At 41.6% G+C, this 15,895-nt stretch overlaps 1 protein-coding gene across 2 annotated transcripts in view; it reads right to left on the bottom strand.

Moving 5' to 3' along the window:
- Positions 1 to 15,895, bottom strand: part of PPARGC1A (PPARG coactivator 1 alpha) — a gene marked incomplete at its 5' end in the record, with an annotated part of 169,814 nt that overhangs the window by 112,341 nt on the left and 41,578 nt on the right. The window lies entirely within an intron of this gene.

Genomic DNA, 15,895 nt, shown 5'->3' with positions numbered 1-15,895 from the left:
GTTTGAGGCATTTAATATGGGGATACAGTGTCTCACTGACAACCCATCAGGTCATGTACGTCCTACGTGAGAGCAATGGCTCAAAACCCCTTCCAAAAATACCCCTTGCATGGCTGATGAGACACAAGCTGGGAGGTAAAAGGCGGGGAAATGTCCTAGTGGGTTACGGCTTGAGGAGAAAGTTGACCCGACCCTAGCCTGCATGCATTAAAAGCCTGTATCATAATCCTCTCTCTCTGTCTTCAACCTGCTATCTGACTTTTATTAATTAAATATAAATGCAAATAAGAATGAGTTATTTTCATCACGATTAAATATGTTAAAATGAATCCATCTGGTTTTGTGGTAATCAAACTTCAAGGAACAAGACTCTAAGTTTGTAAAAATATAAACCAGTGCTAAATGACACCTTTATGTTCGATGCCTGCTTTTAAATTACTTATTACTCTTTATATATTATTTCACCTACCGTGTAAATTTTCACTTTTCATGTATTACAGCTGCTATGCCAACATTAAAAAGGCACTAAACATTTTACAACAGTGCACTGAATGGCATCAGAGTTACCACATTTTCAGTAAATATTTGTAGAAAGGCTCTTTCCAGGTCAGATGGGCTGCCTGGACCCACTGCTACCCATCCCACCTGCCCCTCCGGCAAGCTGAGTGATGAGGACGGCCAGAGCACAACGTGCCCCCGACCTCCATGAGCAACTCTTTGCAAAGACTTCACTGGGAAAGTAAACTTCCACATTAGGGTTTCATCACAGTGATATTATAATTATTCAGATTTTCAGTTATTGCTGCAACTTCAACAACTCATTTAGCAGTAGGCTTTTTAGATTACAGTCCATTTATTATCAACATTTTTTTTTGCACAGAAGGTTACGACGGTTTACTAATCCATCAACGGACTCCCTAAAAATATGATCAATGATGTTGCATGAAATGTCATTCTTTATACACTTTAGGAGGTTTGGCAATTAGCACTTCAAAACATTATGACTACACTGAAGGTTCAAAAAATACTTGTAAAAAAATACAGAACCATATCCCTGAAGAGTTCTGCTGAATTAGAATAAAACGCTGTAAATCTTACCACCTGACAACACTACTTTTATGAAATTATTCAAAAATGCATGTTATTTACAAAAGTTAAAAAAAAAGTATTAGAGCCAGCATTTGATTAATGAGACTGTGTCTAGAGCAACTCCATACTGCTGCGGTTCCTCAGAGCTCTGTTTCAGACGTACCTTAAAGCCTGGGAAGGCCTGCTATTTTCCAAAGCATCTTATTAAAAGAAAACAATCTGACAGGGCTGCTTGCTCAATACAGTGTGGCTATGAACCGGGAGAGGCTACGAAACACATTATAGTTCGCTTTTCTTGGATGAAGAGAGGCTCTTCAATTATAAAAGTGTACACGGGTGAAGATTGAATCCCAGCGGTGGAAGTACCATAAACACACACGTCTCATCGCTCGCGGCGCGCGGCCTGCAGATAGAGCAGCGAGCAACACCTTGCTACAGGCTGCGAGAGAGTTAATGCTACACGCCCTCTCGCGCTGCATTCGCCTTACATTCAAAGGACGCCACGCTTTTCTGAGCCTTGTTTTAAGAATACCGCTTACTGTAGCAGTGTGCCAAATATTTTGGTTGATATTTAAATAATTCATGAATGCTAAACTCATCTGTTTTTTTTAATAGAAGAATAAAACCGTCATATTCAGAAGCTGACCTTTTTACTCTGCTATATAAACCCATTAACAATACGGAAAAACATATCCCAAACATAAAAAGCTTTGAAATATCAATTTAAAGGCTACTTGCTGCTATATCCTTTATTGTAAATGTTACCAAGAAAAAGGCAGAAACCAAAAATCAATTTTTAATATATTTCTTCCTACCACAGGGCATCGGAAACATTAATGGTTTCTCCATCTACATGGCTACTCTTACAAGCTTTGCTCTTCCCACACTCGCCTTTAAAATATGATTAATGTATGTTTGCATATACATTCAAAGTACTTCTGGATGTAAATTAATTAACAATAATGCAGTACACACAAACAACTTTCCCATTGTTTGATTACCCAGAATAACAGTTTGATATTTACATAGCTGCTACAACTTAGGCAAGAGAAAATGTTGCACATTTTTTATTAGCTAACTGGATTCCCAGCAAACCGGGAATCCAGGCAGGAACCAGACTTTTGTAGTTAAGTTTTGAAGCCACTGCTGTTCTGCAGAACTCAGCTAGCTCTAGTATAGACATTTTTTGGAGAAAGTTTTCTGCTTTTAAACTTTCAATGGTCCAGGAACACTGATTAGGTCTTAAAAGTTCCCCTGAAAATAGGCACCACAATAAAATTATCAAGCAGTAGCTCCACTGAAGTGAGTACCGTATGAGTGATGGTTATGAACAGCCTTGTGCAATCTGAGTGTGGAAATGCTCCCTTTCTTTTTCTTATTTCTGCTGCTTCCAGAAAGTCTCCCCTTTCCATCATAAATCCATACACACACACTTCTGTGTAATTTCCATGCTCCATATTTTAAATCACATTTCATCCTTTGCTCCCAGTCACTCCAGTTTCCAGGCTTTCCTCACCACTATTGCTCAAGCTACTCCGTCTTGTTTACGGAGACCAGGGTGGAAATTTCCTCTGTAATCAACCAAGAGAAGTAGGGGCCTTTGAAAGCCTGCAGAGAGGGAGATCTGGATTAGGAATCTAATTAATTAGGGATTAGGAACCTAAATTACATGGACCTCTCTCTATTCACAATGTAGGTATTTACTTCAGGAGGACTGGTTCACTGTGTGCCTAAATCAGGAGGGTGAGATATAATCTAGGTATTTTCCTTAGGTTCACAAACCATACTCTGTCACAGGTTTCATGATGAATTTTTCTTCATCTCTTTCCAGATCACGGTCCTGCTCAGCAATATAATATATACACGTGTATTATTGTTCTACTAATAATACAATACCACATGCAAATCAGTAACATCTACTTCAGCCTAGAAGTAGCACATCAGACTAGAAAGCAGAAAAAAAAGACAACTGGAGAACATTGAGAGACTATGAAACTGTCGCAGCAAATTATTAAACTCTGTTTGCTTGGGCTTCAGGTTTTTCTTACGCTCTTTTATCTACTTTTAAATACCAGCAACTTTGTCAGATTGTCCCACGCTTAGAAGTGTTAGTCAATCTACTGGATTGCCTGTGGGGAAGACTGACCCTGGTATTACTGGAAGAATCTATGTGAAAATATCAGTATTGCAGAAATATACAGTAGTATTGTTACAGTAATACTGCAATATTACAGAAGTATTACAGAAAATTCTCCCTCTGCCTGTAAACACATCATTTAAACTCCACAGTGCTGCACATCCAAAGCCTTTTCTCCGATCAACTAGAAGAGACTTGGCTCCACAAATGCAAACTGGATAAATATTATTTTTAACATATTTAAAGGCATCAATGATAAAACCAACTTTTCATATCACATGAAAGCCATCAATGCATGTCGTGTCATTTTAAAGTGATCTTTTAAGTGTTAAAATAAACAGCAGAAACCTACAAGGCCATGAAAAGTTTTTTTGTTCCCTTTTAGAGAAGGAAGGGAGCAATCCAAGGGATTTACAATTAATTGTATGGTTTCAGCACTGAATAATCGCAATAAGTAAAAGTCTATTTAAACTATCTTAACCCGGAGCTTTACATTTGTCAGGTCAGAGCTGTCAGCTGCAAACTCGACTCGCAGGCTATCACAGCCACTTTCTAAATACCCCTGCGTATCATAAATATTACTGCAACACCTTGGCCCATCTGGATGAGTTAGGAACAGTCTTGTCCCCAGTTTTAATGATAACCACGATATCATTAAAATGTAGATTTCACTTTGGGCATGACCACTGTCAAGCTACAGGCACTGTAATACTCCTGTGGGAAACCCTGTTGAGCCCCTGTAAGAGAGACCTACCTCTGCCAGTTAAGGAGGGAGCACAGCCTTCCTAAAACAACATGGAAAATGTGAGGTCTCTCAAGAGAAAAAGATTTAATTCACTTTTTCATGTTAGTTGTTGCTACCTATTGATGTCCTAAACCTGCTGCTGAATACTAGGGAATTCAGAGTAAACAACCATAAGGTAAAGCTTTTATCAGCATGTATCTGAGCACTAATTGAAATGCCTTAAGGCAGAGTAAAAATGCTTCTGAAACATTTACATGAGATGAATAGAGCTTGGGTAAGAAAAAAAAAAAGGAGGTATTCACAATGGTTTTCCTTATAGCTATCCACATCAATTAGTCTTTAAATACAATGAATTTTTGACTTAAGTTCTGAGAATTAAAGCCCGTTGCAAAGAACCCCAAGGTCTGAGAAAACACGACTTGATGAAATACCCCAGAACTATTTTTAACAAAACAGCACTTCTGGGATTGGTCTTTTAGTGGCAGGTTTAGAAGACACTGGGTTTGTTTGTTGTTTTGGTTTGTTTTTTTTTTTCTCAGAGGCTCTCATGGAGTATTTGTCAGGGAGACTTTGGGGATACGTACCTTAAATATATCATCCTTCTGTGTACAGCACACATAACACCAAATACGCAATTGTGACCAAATCTTAATCCTCTTTCCACTATCTTCTGAATAATAACCCGTGTCATTACAGAAAACCATTTTTTACTGCAAAGGAGGTTGTGTGCCAGGATAACTTCCCCTCGTCCCATTCCCGCTGCAGTTCCGGTGAGCCACGTCAAGTCCCAGGTAGCAGGGGATAAAGCGTGGGGAGCCAACCCTCACGTCCCCGCTGGGGCGTGGGGTGGACAGCATGTTTCTCAGCAGGGAAGGAGGGTGAGGGACTGGATGGAAAGCACGAACCCCCACAACCACCAAGCCAGCTTTTGGGAGGAAATTCTAATTTTGGAGGAAATTTGAATTTTTCTCTTGCAGAAGCGAGGTGTCACTCAGCGAAGCGCAATAGCTGCCGTCTGCTGGCCCCTGATAACTCTACAACAGGCAGTTGTTGGGACCATCGAGCTTTTGGCAGCCTAGGATAGGCTGGTGTCACCCACGTGCTTTTTAAGTTTGATTTTCCGGCTACTCCCTGTCACTTCTCGTCACTAGCATGTGCGACACGTACCCACACACCCACGGCGCAGCTGATGGGAATGGCGCTGCCTGGGTGAGGCTTGACGGGGCTGTAAGCTGCAAGGCCAAAAAACTCTTTGGGAGAAAACTTCTGACTGCACTTAGCGCAGGGAGACTTTCCACAGGTCCTGGCACTGGGGGTCCCAGCAGGGTCCTCCGCCCCCCCGGGGAAACAGGGCTCTGAAGTTGTAATCTGACTTAAAAGCTCTCAGCGGGGATGGCATCCCGCTCCCAAGCAACTCGCTGCAGAAGCTAGTGATCCGACTCCTGAGGAACTGTGGCCAGTTCCTCCTCTGAATGTGTTGGGATCATCTTTTAACCCTGGCATCTCAGCTCGCCTTTTTCGCCTAGATTAAAGAGCTATCTGCTACTGAAGGTATTGTCTTCAGGTAATACCTTGTAGACCATCATCCCATCATCTCACATCCTCCTCTTGGACAAAGTAAGTGGATTGAGCTTCTTAAGTCTGTAATTGTAGGGCCTATTTTTGAGAGATTGAGTGAATTTGCTACTGGCTTTAATGCTGCCAGGATTTACTCTCAGAGCCTCAGCTGAGGTAACTTCTGTGCTCAGAGGTCAGAAGAAAATATAACTAAACCATCTCTGAGATGTTACGATTCCAAATATCTCCTGCAAATCTCTCACTGTACACTTAATATTTTGCAGTCTGCTTTAATTAAGGCTTAGTAATCAGAAGAAAAAAATCTTTGAAGTTTAACATTTCAGTAGCATGTGAAAATGTTAAATGCTAAGTCCTTTTGTATAAGCCTTATTCTGTCTGTTAACAAATTTCCAATATATAAAACAGCTTGTTCAAAGCAGATAAAGAAAAAAAGCTTGGTGTGGATAATACCTTGTGGCTAACACACTCCTTAAATTCAGTTATTTACCAAATGTCATGCTGGTGAGAATGGAGTGCTTGGCAAAAGCCAGACAATAAATCATGTAAAATTATACTCCCATGCAACCTTAAATTTTGCATTTTAATTGTTTTTAAACAGATCCTGCCAGTGTTATAGCCTAAAATATGCCATATATTTCTAGATAACAGAAAAATAAACTGAGAGATCAGAAAACAGCAATGAGAATTATGGATGGATTTGTTTCCTCCCAGTGCAGTTCATTTTATGCCTCCGAAATTTTGAGTAAGCAAAATGGAGGCCTCCCTGTATTGCAGGCTGGACCGTTGTTTTAGCACCACTCACATCTGGAGTGGCTGCTAGCGGGGAAGGACTCACAGGAGTCTGTGTGATGAGTATCTCCACAGCTGAAGAACTGGAAATCAACGACTTAACAGGCACGTGACAAATCAAGCCAAAGATCCTAATATTTGAGAGGCCTGGGACTGCTTTATTTCCCCGAGAGCTGGGCAGAGAGCTGTAATAACATACTATACCTATAGTATATGGAAGCACAACGCACTAGCCATGGGTTGTATTTATAATGGTATTTTTGGACATAACTCAAAAGGGCTATTTTCTTTCATGTTTTGATCTATTTTTGTTGGCGAGAAGGTACTTGTGCAATCCTGCCTGGGTCCTCGTGAAACCTATACTGCCCAAGTCCAGCTTTGAGCATCTGAGTGCTCTCACAACCGACTGAACTTGATACTTAGGAACATGTAAGTGGTCAGATGCCACTATACAAATGCTGTAATATGTATCCTAATAGCTTTACTATTGAAAGACTGGTCTTTGTTTTTATTGTTCATAAAATTTGTATTGGTAACTAGTTCAGCTATATAAATGATTCTCGCATATGACTTTCCTAATAATCTATAACAAGCCACGAAATCTACTATTTGTGGTAGGACCTACCCATGAAATCAGGCAACTTTGTCCGTAATTTTGAAAGTAATAATACTATTGTAAATACTGCAGTAAAGTATGCAATATAAATGCAAGTGTACCGTAATATCCACAGCGTATGTATTAATGCAACCATTAAACAGAATAGTACTGCCACAATATTAATACATTTTAGATTATAGTAAGCAGAACTAATACACATTAGGTTACATAATTTTCCTACAGTAATTACTGGAATACTACATTATCCATAAGAAACTGCCATCTGCCTTCAAGAACCCCATTTATCTGCCATTTCAGAGCAGCAGGAGCACAGCTGGCCTCTCTGGAGACAGAGCTCCTGCTGGGGAGCAGCACTAGGCACTTCAGGAACAGCAGAGGGTCACGGGCCAGTGTTTTGGTGATGTTGACTCTTTGGAGCCACGTAGGTACCACCGACGTGGGAAGCTCTTTGGGAAACGTTTGCTGCAGGAGCAGTCTCACCTGGGAGCTGTGGATGCTTGGCACTTCTGGGTTCTCCAACTTTTGTTCTCAGCCAAAAAAAATCTAATAAAAATGCTGGGGGACAGGACAGGAGGAGCTTTGCTTTGTGATGGTGAGAGGCAAAGGCGTTTTCTGATTAATGTACCTGATTAATGCTGATCCTGATCAATGAAGATGATGAAAGGCCATAAACTCCTCCTGAGATACTCAGGGCTTTTCAGCTTACAGAAAAAAATATAAATATTCATTTGGCTTATAATGTAAACTGAAAATCCTCATTTGACCAGTTTTGAGGGCTGCCCTAACCCCTGGCCAGAAGCAATCCTTATTCCCTCAGAATTCCTGTTATCAGGAAAAATGCAATGGCAGACTGTTGTCTGATGGGCCAGCCCTTGTGGGACTGAACTGAGAGTCTTCAGCAGCCAAACGGAGGGTCTTCGTTTCTCACTGCATGAAACGGAGAATCTCAGTCCCACAGAGTACATGCACAATGCTGTTGGCTTGCTAATTAAATGTATTTCTGAAGTTTCCCCAATTGGAAAAGTAACAACTATTTTTCATGAAATTTTACAGGAAAAATATTCTGCTCAGTACAAAAGATTTTCTCCTTGCAGAAAATGTGCAGAACATGGAGAGACACTGGGATGACCCATACAAACACCTGGGAAGGTAATACTGGTAATAAATGTGCTTCTTTATCTGGAAAGCCAGGTTCTCCATCCCAGCATCTCACATTCCCACATGTGATTCCTGTTTTTTATGTGCCTCATTTGCAAGACGTCCGAATCAGTAACGCAGGACTTTCCAGTGCATGCAAAACCTTGCATGATATTAAAACACTAGATATGTGAAAATACCATTAATTACTAACTAAAGTAATTTTTCTTCTGGGTCTCTCAGAAAATCTTTCTACTTCCATTTTCTAGATGAGCACTTCTTAAATGGGCACTGCATCCCCCCAGCAGGAACATATTTGGGGCTGGGGCTGGGGCCAGCTCAGGCATGGGCTGGGCTGAGGAGAAAGGCTTATGATGGAGGACAAAGCTTTGCTACATCCATAATTTACTCCCTGCACTGACATTCCCTTCTTCACTTCCAGCAGGACCCTGAAACACATCTCACTCCTTCCTCCTCCAAAGAGGCGGCTGGCAAAAGCAGCTCAGTTGAGGACAGGACTGAGCACGTTGTGAGCTAGTTTGCCCATTCCTTCTCTTCTCAGTGCTCCTGCTAACTACTGTTGAGTGCTCACTGCATCCCAGCCATATCCTAAGGATGCCACCTGGCAGGGAAACGGCTGGGAGAAAGCACGAGGAGGCGACAGTGAGGAAGTGACCGGGTTAGGAATGAAGCAGCGCAGGCAAGTAAGTCCCTCTGGACTCAGGCAGCATCTCTCCACTCCATCCCTGCTCTATCTCCCACTGTAAAACTGGTTCTCAAAGCAAAGAGAAGAGTAGCAGAGACAGACAGTATGGCAGGAGAGAGAAAGACGGTCAAGTAAAGCAACTCTGAACAGTATCTGCTCCAAGAGACTTTTGCCCCTGTAACACTGGCAAGCCCATAAAGCATAGGTAAGTCCCAGGATGCAAACTGCGTCCTTTACACCAAGGAACAACTCACTGGCTGGTACCTAGTTCACAGCAACACATTCCCATATTCAGGGACAGTCAGTGTCCCCAAATAAAAGGTGCGCTTGAACTAGAGTAACTCCCCACCAAGGCACAGGAAGGCTCAGGATGCTAAAAACAGTACAGGACACATACCATTCCCTGCTCCAGGCGGCTGATGGGGAGTGCCCGCATCCCGAGCACCGCAGAGCGCTGCAAGGATGCCCAAGGGGAGTGCCTGCATCCCGAGTGCCGCAAAGCGCTGCAAGGATGCCCACGGGCAGTGCCCCTGCGCTGACCAAGCCTGCGCCTGCTGCCTCTGCCCCCGGGACGCAGGGTGAGGCGCACACCCGCACCCTGCTTAGCAGGCTCCAGCTCACCCTCTCTTCTCTCAACCGCCTGTAAGTGCTCTTTGAGGATGAGAAACCCCCAGGCGACCTATCCCACACCACATCCACAGCACACAAAGACTCCACTTCTCCAGGTCCCCCTGAAGAGAGAAAAAAATCAGAGGAGAGAGAAAGTGTGCCCCTTTAACACAGAGATATAATTAACCATTCGAACAATTTATCAAGGTTTCTCAGGCATTTCCAATCACGGCAATTTTAAATCAAGGTTGGATGCATTATTTCTGAAAGAAATGCTCTTGTTCAAACAAGAATTATTTCAGGGAAATTTGATAGTATATGTTATAAAACGAGGTCAGACTAGATTATCACAGTATTCCCTTCTGGCATTATAATCTATGAATCTATAAAAGAGAAAGGGTTTAATTGATGAAGTTTAGCCCCATTAGCCCCTCATTACCAGATGACACTGTCATCGTTAATCTTTGACTCCAAATGACTATAGATCCAAATTCAACCTTTTCTCTCTAATTTTATATACATTTTATATCTATGATATACACACATGGTTTCAAGGGATTATAAAATCGACCCTTTACCTTTTCCCTGCATTAAGTACATGCAAAACATTACAGATTTCAGAATTATCCTATTTGCAGGGCACTGACATTTTTTTCTTCTCAAAAGGAGTTTTTTTCAGTAGACTTTTCAAAGCAAAGGAAAGGAAAATTGATTCAGACTGGACAAAGATGCCCTGGGATTGCTATGATGAAGATTTGGGGCTGTGTGGAAAATGATCTGCGAAAGCCATACCCAGGTAGATGACATAAATGTGCTTTCTTTTTAGCTCAGTGACAACCTTAAACAGATGCCCCAACCAGATACGAAGATGACTGTAAGAGTTACCAGGGAATAATGATTTACAAAAAGTCTTGTTGAAGCCTGGGTTTAGATATCAAGTAAATTCTGAGCAGCAATTTTCTTATATCCATTTATAACCTCCACAAAAGTTTGCAAAAGAAAACAGGAATAATTGAAACCCTTCAGACAGTCCATTAATTTTATACCCCCTTGTATCAAGTCATTCCAATGCATTTCTCAGGCACTTACTTCACTTTTTAACTATTCCTCCTTTCCAAATTTTGTCCCCAGACAAGAAACAGTCCTCAAGAAACTGGACTGCAGTGAAGCGGGTATTTCATCTAGCTTCATTACAGGCAACGAAGGAAAACAACCTGTTGAGTTCACTTCTGTTTGAATTTGCCTGCCGCTGAGAACAACTGGGATTTAAGGATATCTGAGACATGTGGAGTATATAAACAGAGAAAATGCAGATGAAATATTGAGCTGACAGAAGTCGATAGCAAAACTGTTAATTTTATTTCATTTCAAGCATACAGGCTCTCCCCCACCCCATCTCTCCATTTTGTAGTGCAATTTTTATTTTTAGCATATAAGAATGAGTAAGTGTGAATGTGATGATGTATTTTTAAAATGTTAAAACCAAGGTGTATGGAGACAATTCCTTCAGGTACAGATGGACCTGTCTTCAACCCTTGAAAGGAGAGGCTGAACCTTCCTGATGCTCGACAGCACGCGGCGCTGGGCGCCCTGTGCCCACGGCTGCCCGGAGCTTCGTAAGGCAACAAGGCAGCTCTGCCACACGGTTTGCTCCCACCAAATGGAAGACACACACCAAAAGCCTGGTCTCTATTTTTCTCTTTTCCAAATTAGAAGTGGTCTTTCTCTCTTTCTCAAACGGGCAGCTGAAGAATGAATCCGTGCCCCATTTTCAACAGTTTGCTTCTCAGAAGAACAAAGTAAAGAAAGATATTTATAGCTCAAATCTAAAGTAAACCATACCTGAGAAGCCGGATTAGACAAAAGTCCTTTTTTATCTCAGGTTTTTGCTACAGATTAGGGAGGATTAAGAGAGCATCCTGCTCTCACTGTCATGTGAATGACTGCGGCAAAGTGGAAGTTTTAGCAGGCTTCCCATTAACATGAAAGGCCAGCAATGTTTAAAGGTAGGCACAAAAGAAGTTTTTCTACCAGCCTGTGTCACTTCCCGAGAGCTGACAACAGAGAGAGTTCAAAACAAGTAGTTTGGGTTAATAGTGTACTTGCATGTAAATACATAAAAGCTTCAGTGCCGTAAAGCTAATTTAAAAAAGGACATTTCTCTTTATAGTTCCCCTGAGTATAATAGAAGCTATGATATTCTTTCTACCATAATGTACGTTTCATTAAAGAGCTGGAGCTATAATTGTCTACATCAGTACGTAGCGGCAGACTGGATAAATTGTCCACATAAATTGCTTAATACAACTCCAAGCCCTGTTCCAGAGCACTGGTGACTCCTGCAACTACATCAGTGAGTCCTACCTGAGGTTATGCCGCTACCTGCAGCTCCGCAGGACGGACACGGGACAACCCCAAAGCCCATAAAACCACCCGGTGCTGAACTCCACAAACACCACCACATTAAACATTTAAACCCGTTCACTACGTTCCACGGTGGACACGACTACGTGCCAGTAATATTGAAGATTTATGTGACAATTATGTATATGAAGCGATATCCAGGCTATCATCATTCTTAATAAATCAATAAAGCCAACTGAAAAATTAAACTGAGCATGTATGGAACATTTGACAGCAAATATATTTCGGTCTCTTAAGCGCTGTCATTTTCATTGCAATTTACTGCCTACCGTACAAGAGGGTTAAATCAGAAAAGTGAATAAAGCAAGAGAAGAGGTTTCAGAAAAGGAACTACAGTGCATTGAATTGCAATTTACCAGTAAATCAGCATGGCAGAAGGAAATTTTTGTCATAACAGGGCTGTAACATTTTTTTTAAAGCCAGTTTTGTCTTGAACTCAAAGCTAACGTTCATTAATGGCAATTTTAGGACTGTACTAAAATATAAAATATACTACAAATGTAGAGATGTAATTTCATTGGTTTAAGGTTTCTGTGCATTATTCCTCATAAAATATGAATGCTGTTATCGACTTAGTAGGTAGGATGCAAAGTATCTCCTTTTTAAAGCCGAAGAGGAAAGAGTGCAATCTCTGAGACAACAGCCATTTTCCAACCTTATGTGTAGACTCAGCACTCTCCCGACTGAGTTTTTTGATCTTAATCACATTTTGACTTTCTAGAAGATATATTTGCATGAAGGATTTGAGTTTGCCCATTTTTCATCCTGTGGTAAAATACAGAGTAGTTTCATTTAGAATGTATGGTCTGCTCTGAAATCATACACAAATGCAGCAATACACGGTGCACACTCATACACGGTAGTTATATAAACATATATATAGGAATAGTATCATAAAGAAATACCTCTAACAAACACATGAAAGTTTGCAGTTGTTAGTCCACAGTGTTCTAAGCCAGAGAGCAATAACAAAGTAAGCAGCATATGTAGCACATCCATGTGTACCAGGATATTAAATGCTGCTTTGTGAGCGCCTTTACGAGCCTCCGTATTCCCTGCCCTCCTTTGTGGAAGTTATCACTGTATTAGATGTTGTTGAACATATTTGATATGAAAGCATTGTCTGTTTGCTACCAGTATCTAACGAGTATCTCCCCTAGAGTTGCCAGCAAGGTGCTGATTAATTAACTGAAGTAGTGAAGCTGAATCGTACAACAGCTGTTTAGAGAATTGTCATTAACTCGGTCTCTTTCCCCATCTATTCATTCCCTTGCAGTGCTACCACTAAATTGTAAATTTGGGAAACTTCCCGTTGCTCCTACCTTCACTCGTCCATGCTCCATACCGAAGGAAGGGAGGGCCGGTCAAGGCTTGTTTATAAAAAGAGAAGGGAAGCGCAGGAAGGAGGGAGAAGAAGAAAATAAAGTTCCTGGAAGTCACAGCTCTGCTGTCACTTGTCAATGGCAGCTGACAATAGATGGTCCTCCAGGCAGAATGTCAAAACGGGAATCACATATATCCTCCACTGATTGAGAAGTTCAGTGGTCTGACAGCCTTTCCCCGGGACAGCTCGGTGTCCCAGGGAGGTGGCTCGGCTCTCCGCGGCGGCGGCGGCGTGGATAAGGGCAGCTAAGCAGCTGCAGCCCACTCCCATGGTGTAATGACACTTGGCAGAGGATCCCAACCTTCGGACCTCAGCTGCCCCGCTGAATAAAGATGATTATTCAGGAGAGTATAATCTGTATTAAGTGGCAGATGGGGGGGTGGGGGGAAGTGTTGATAGAGCACGCATTTCTCGTTAAAACGTGCTGGATAGGCTTTCTGCACTTGGAGGAGCCGCAGATTTCAAAGGAGAAGGTGCGGTGACTATTTTTTTCATTATAGCCTGGGTGAAATAAATGCAAGGCAAAGTTTAGCACGCACTCCTCAGGCTGATCACCTGATCACCTGAGTAAGCTCGGCTTATTCCACTTGACGTGCTCTGCCGTGACACGCCGGAGATCAAAACGTTAACACCAGCTGCATCTCTAACTGCTCCTCTCTGCAATTTAATTTAATATTATGCTTCTTCACATGGGCCTTGCTTTATTATGCTTGAGAATTATGAAAACTGGAAATTACACATGTGATTAAATACCATCTAATCACTCCGTGTACTAAATAAGCCAAAATGCATCGGAAAATAGATCAGGTACAATTTTGGTGTGAAACAAATGAATGCAGGAATGCATTGCATTGATATAGATGGAGCATCTGCCTCGTGATAAAATTAAGTCTTGTGACAGAAATAAATCACTGTAGGGGAGAACGCAAACCATTATCCAATAGGATTTTCTCTTTTCTTCTTATGTGACGGGACTTATTGGATTCCCTGATGTTAGACAGCCAAGTGCATCCATGATATGATGATAAATCAGGAAGACTACACGATTTGAAATTTAACAGCTACTTATTTTTGAGATGTTAAGATAAAGGAAAAAATACTTCGATTTCTGCAATAACTATTTAAATTGGGAATCTCCTTTTCTGATAATCTGATACTCCGTTACTGTGTCATATCATCAAACAATGCCAGCAACCAGCAGTGGGTAAAACAGATTTTGGACTAAGATGAATATGGGAACCACTTATCTTTCTTTTTTCTTTTCCAATATTCACAGTTTTATCTAAAGAACACCATATAAAGGTTACTGTTGACACAAAAATGTACTGTTCTTATTACATTTTCGCTTTTGCATGAACATATACTTAAATGGAGGCAAAAAATGGTTTCTGTTGCTACTTTCTACATTTGAATGAAAAAATCCATACACTACGTTAAAAATACAGAATAAATAATGGAACTTCAGCATGTATAGCGGTTGATAAATGTGATTCACAAAACATACCTTCATGTTTTAATAGCTTTCCATTGTTAGAAGTATGCTATTAATTAGTGGAAAAATGGATTCATCTATCCAGGATGTACTTGTATTTCTTGCTTTTAACCCTTTTTTCACTACCGTGACTTTTGGCTACTACCTCAAAACATTAGCAAGGAAGGAATGTAATTGAGGGAAGATTGCTGAGTAAGATTTCTGCTGTCAGAGTTCCAGAAGCATTTGGACAATGCTTTAGTTACACGGTTTAGTTTTAGGTAGTCCTGCGAGGAGCAGGGAGTTGGACTCGATGATCCTTACAGGTCCCTTCCAACTTGAGATATTCTATGATTCCATGATTTCAGGTGTGTTCTTATGCAATACCATGGGAAATGCCACTTAAACAAAACAAGAATCACAATTGTGTAAATAATGAGGGCATGCTTAAAATGCAAACAAACAGATGAAGGTAAGGAGTATCAATGACAGCACTACGAAGCGCAATGCCGATTCAGTTGCCTTTGGTGGAAATATCTCAACAACCTAAACCTGATGGTCTCGCAGGTAGGCAGCAACATCGCCCTTTGGGCACGGTGTCCATTCGTGACTGTCACGGTAAAGGCACTTTCTCCGAGCTGCCTCTCTGCAGCCTGCCCCGCGATAAGCTGTGCTGGGGAACGGCTGAGCGGGGAGGGAGGGTGGAAGGGAGAAAGCACTGAATGTTCATCACTTGTAATTATGGTAATCTCCTTCAAAAGCTTTAACTGCTCTAAACTCTGGCTGTCTTCAGACAGACCTAACTCCACGCGACAACACCATAAAAGCCGTTAAAGAAATATAAACTACTGCGGCTGGGTATCAGCCTTTAATGAGCGTGCGGTGCACAAACATGGGGCACTCCATGCAAGGGAAGGAGATATCATAACTCTATTACAACCTGACAGGAGCGATACCATCGGTAGAGCTGGGCTCTGCCACAACACAGAGCGAGCTTAAAATCACGAGCTAACCGGGGGGGGGGGTTCCTCACAGCCGAAGCAAGGAAAAGCCAAGTTGTTTCTAATTACTTGTCCCACGCTGTTTGGGAAGCACCGTGCTGCACGGGTGAAAGCTAGTTGTTATTTGATATCCTCTGGCTGACAAGGACGTGATAGCTGGCACTTGCCGATGCACCTCTGGGAAGGGAACGGCGTCAGAGCAGGCA

The sequence above is a fragment of the Platalea leucorodia genome (assembly GCF_965183815.1).
Source record: "Platalea leucorodia genome assembly, chromosome: 6".
In the NCBI taxonomy this organism is placed as follows: domain Eukaryota; kingdom Metazoa; phylum Chordata; class Aves; order Pelecaniformes; family Threskiornithidae; genus Platalea; species Platalea leucorodia.
This window is presented reverse-complemented; position numbering and strand designations above follow the sequence as displayed.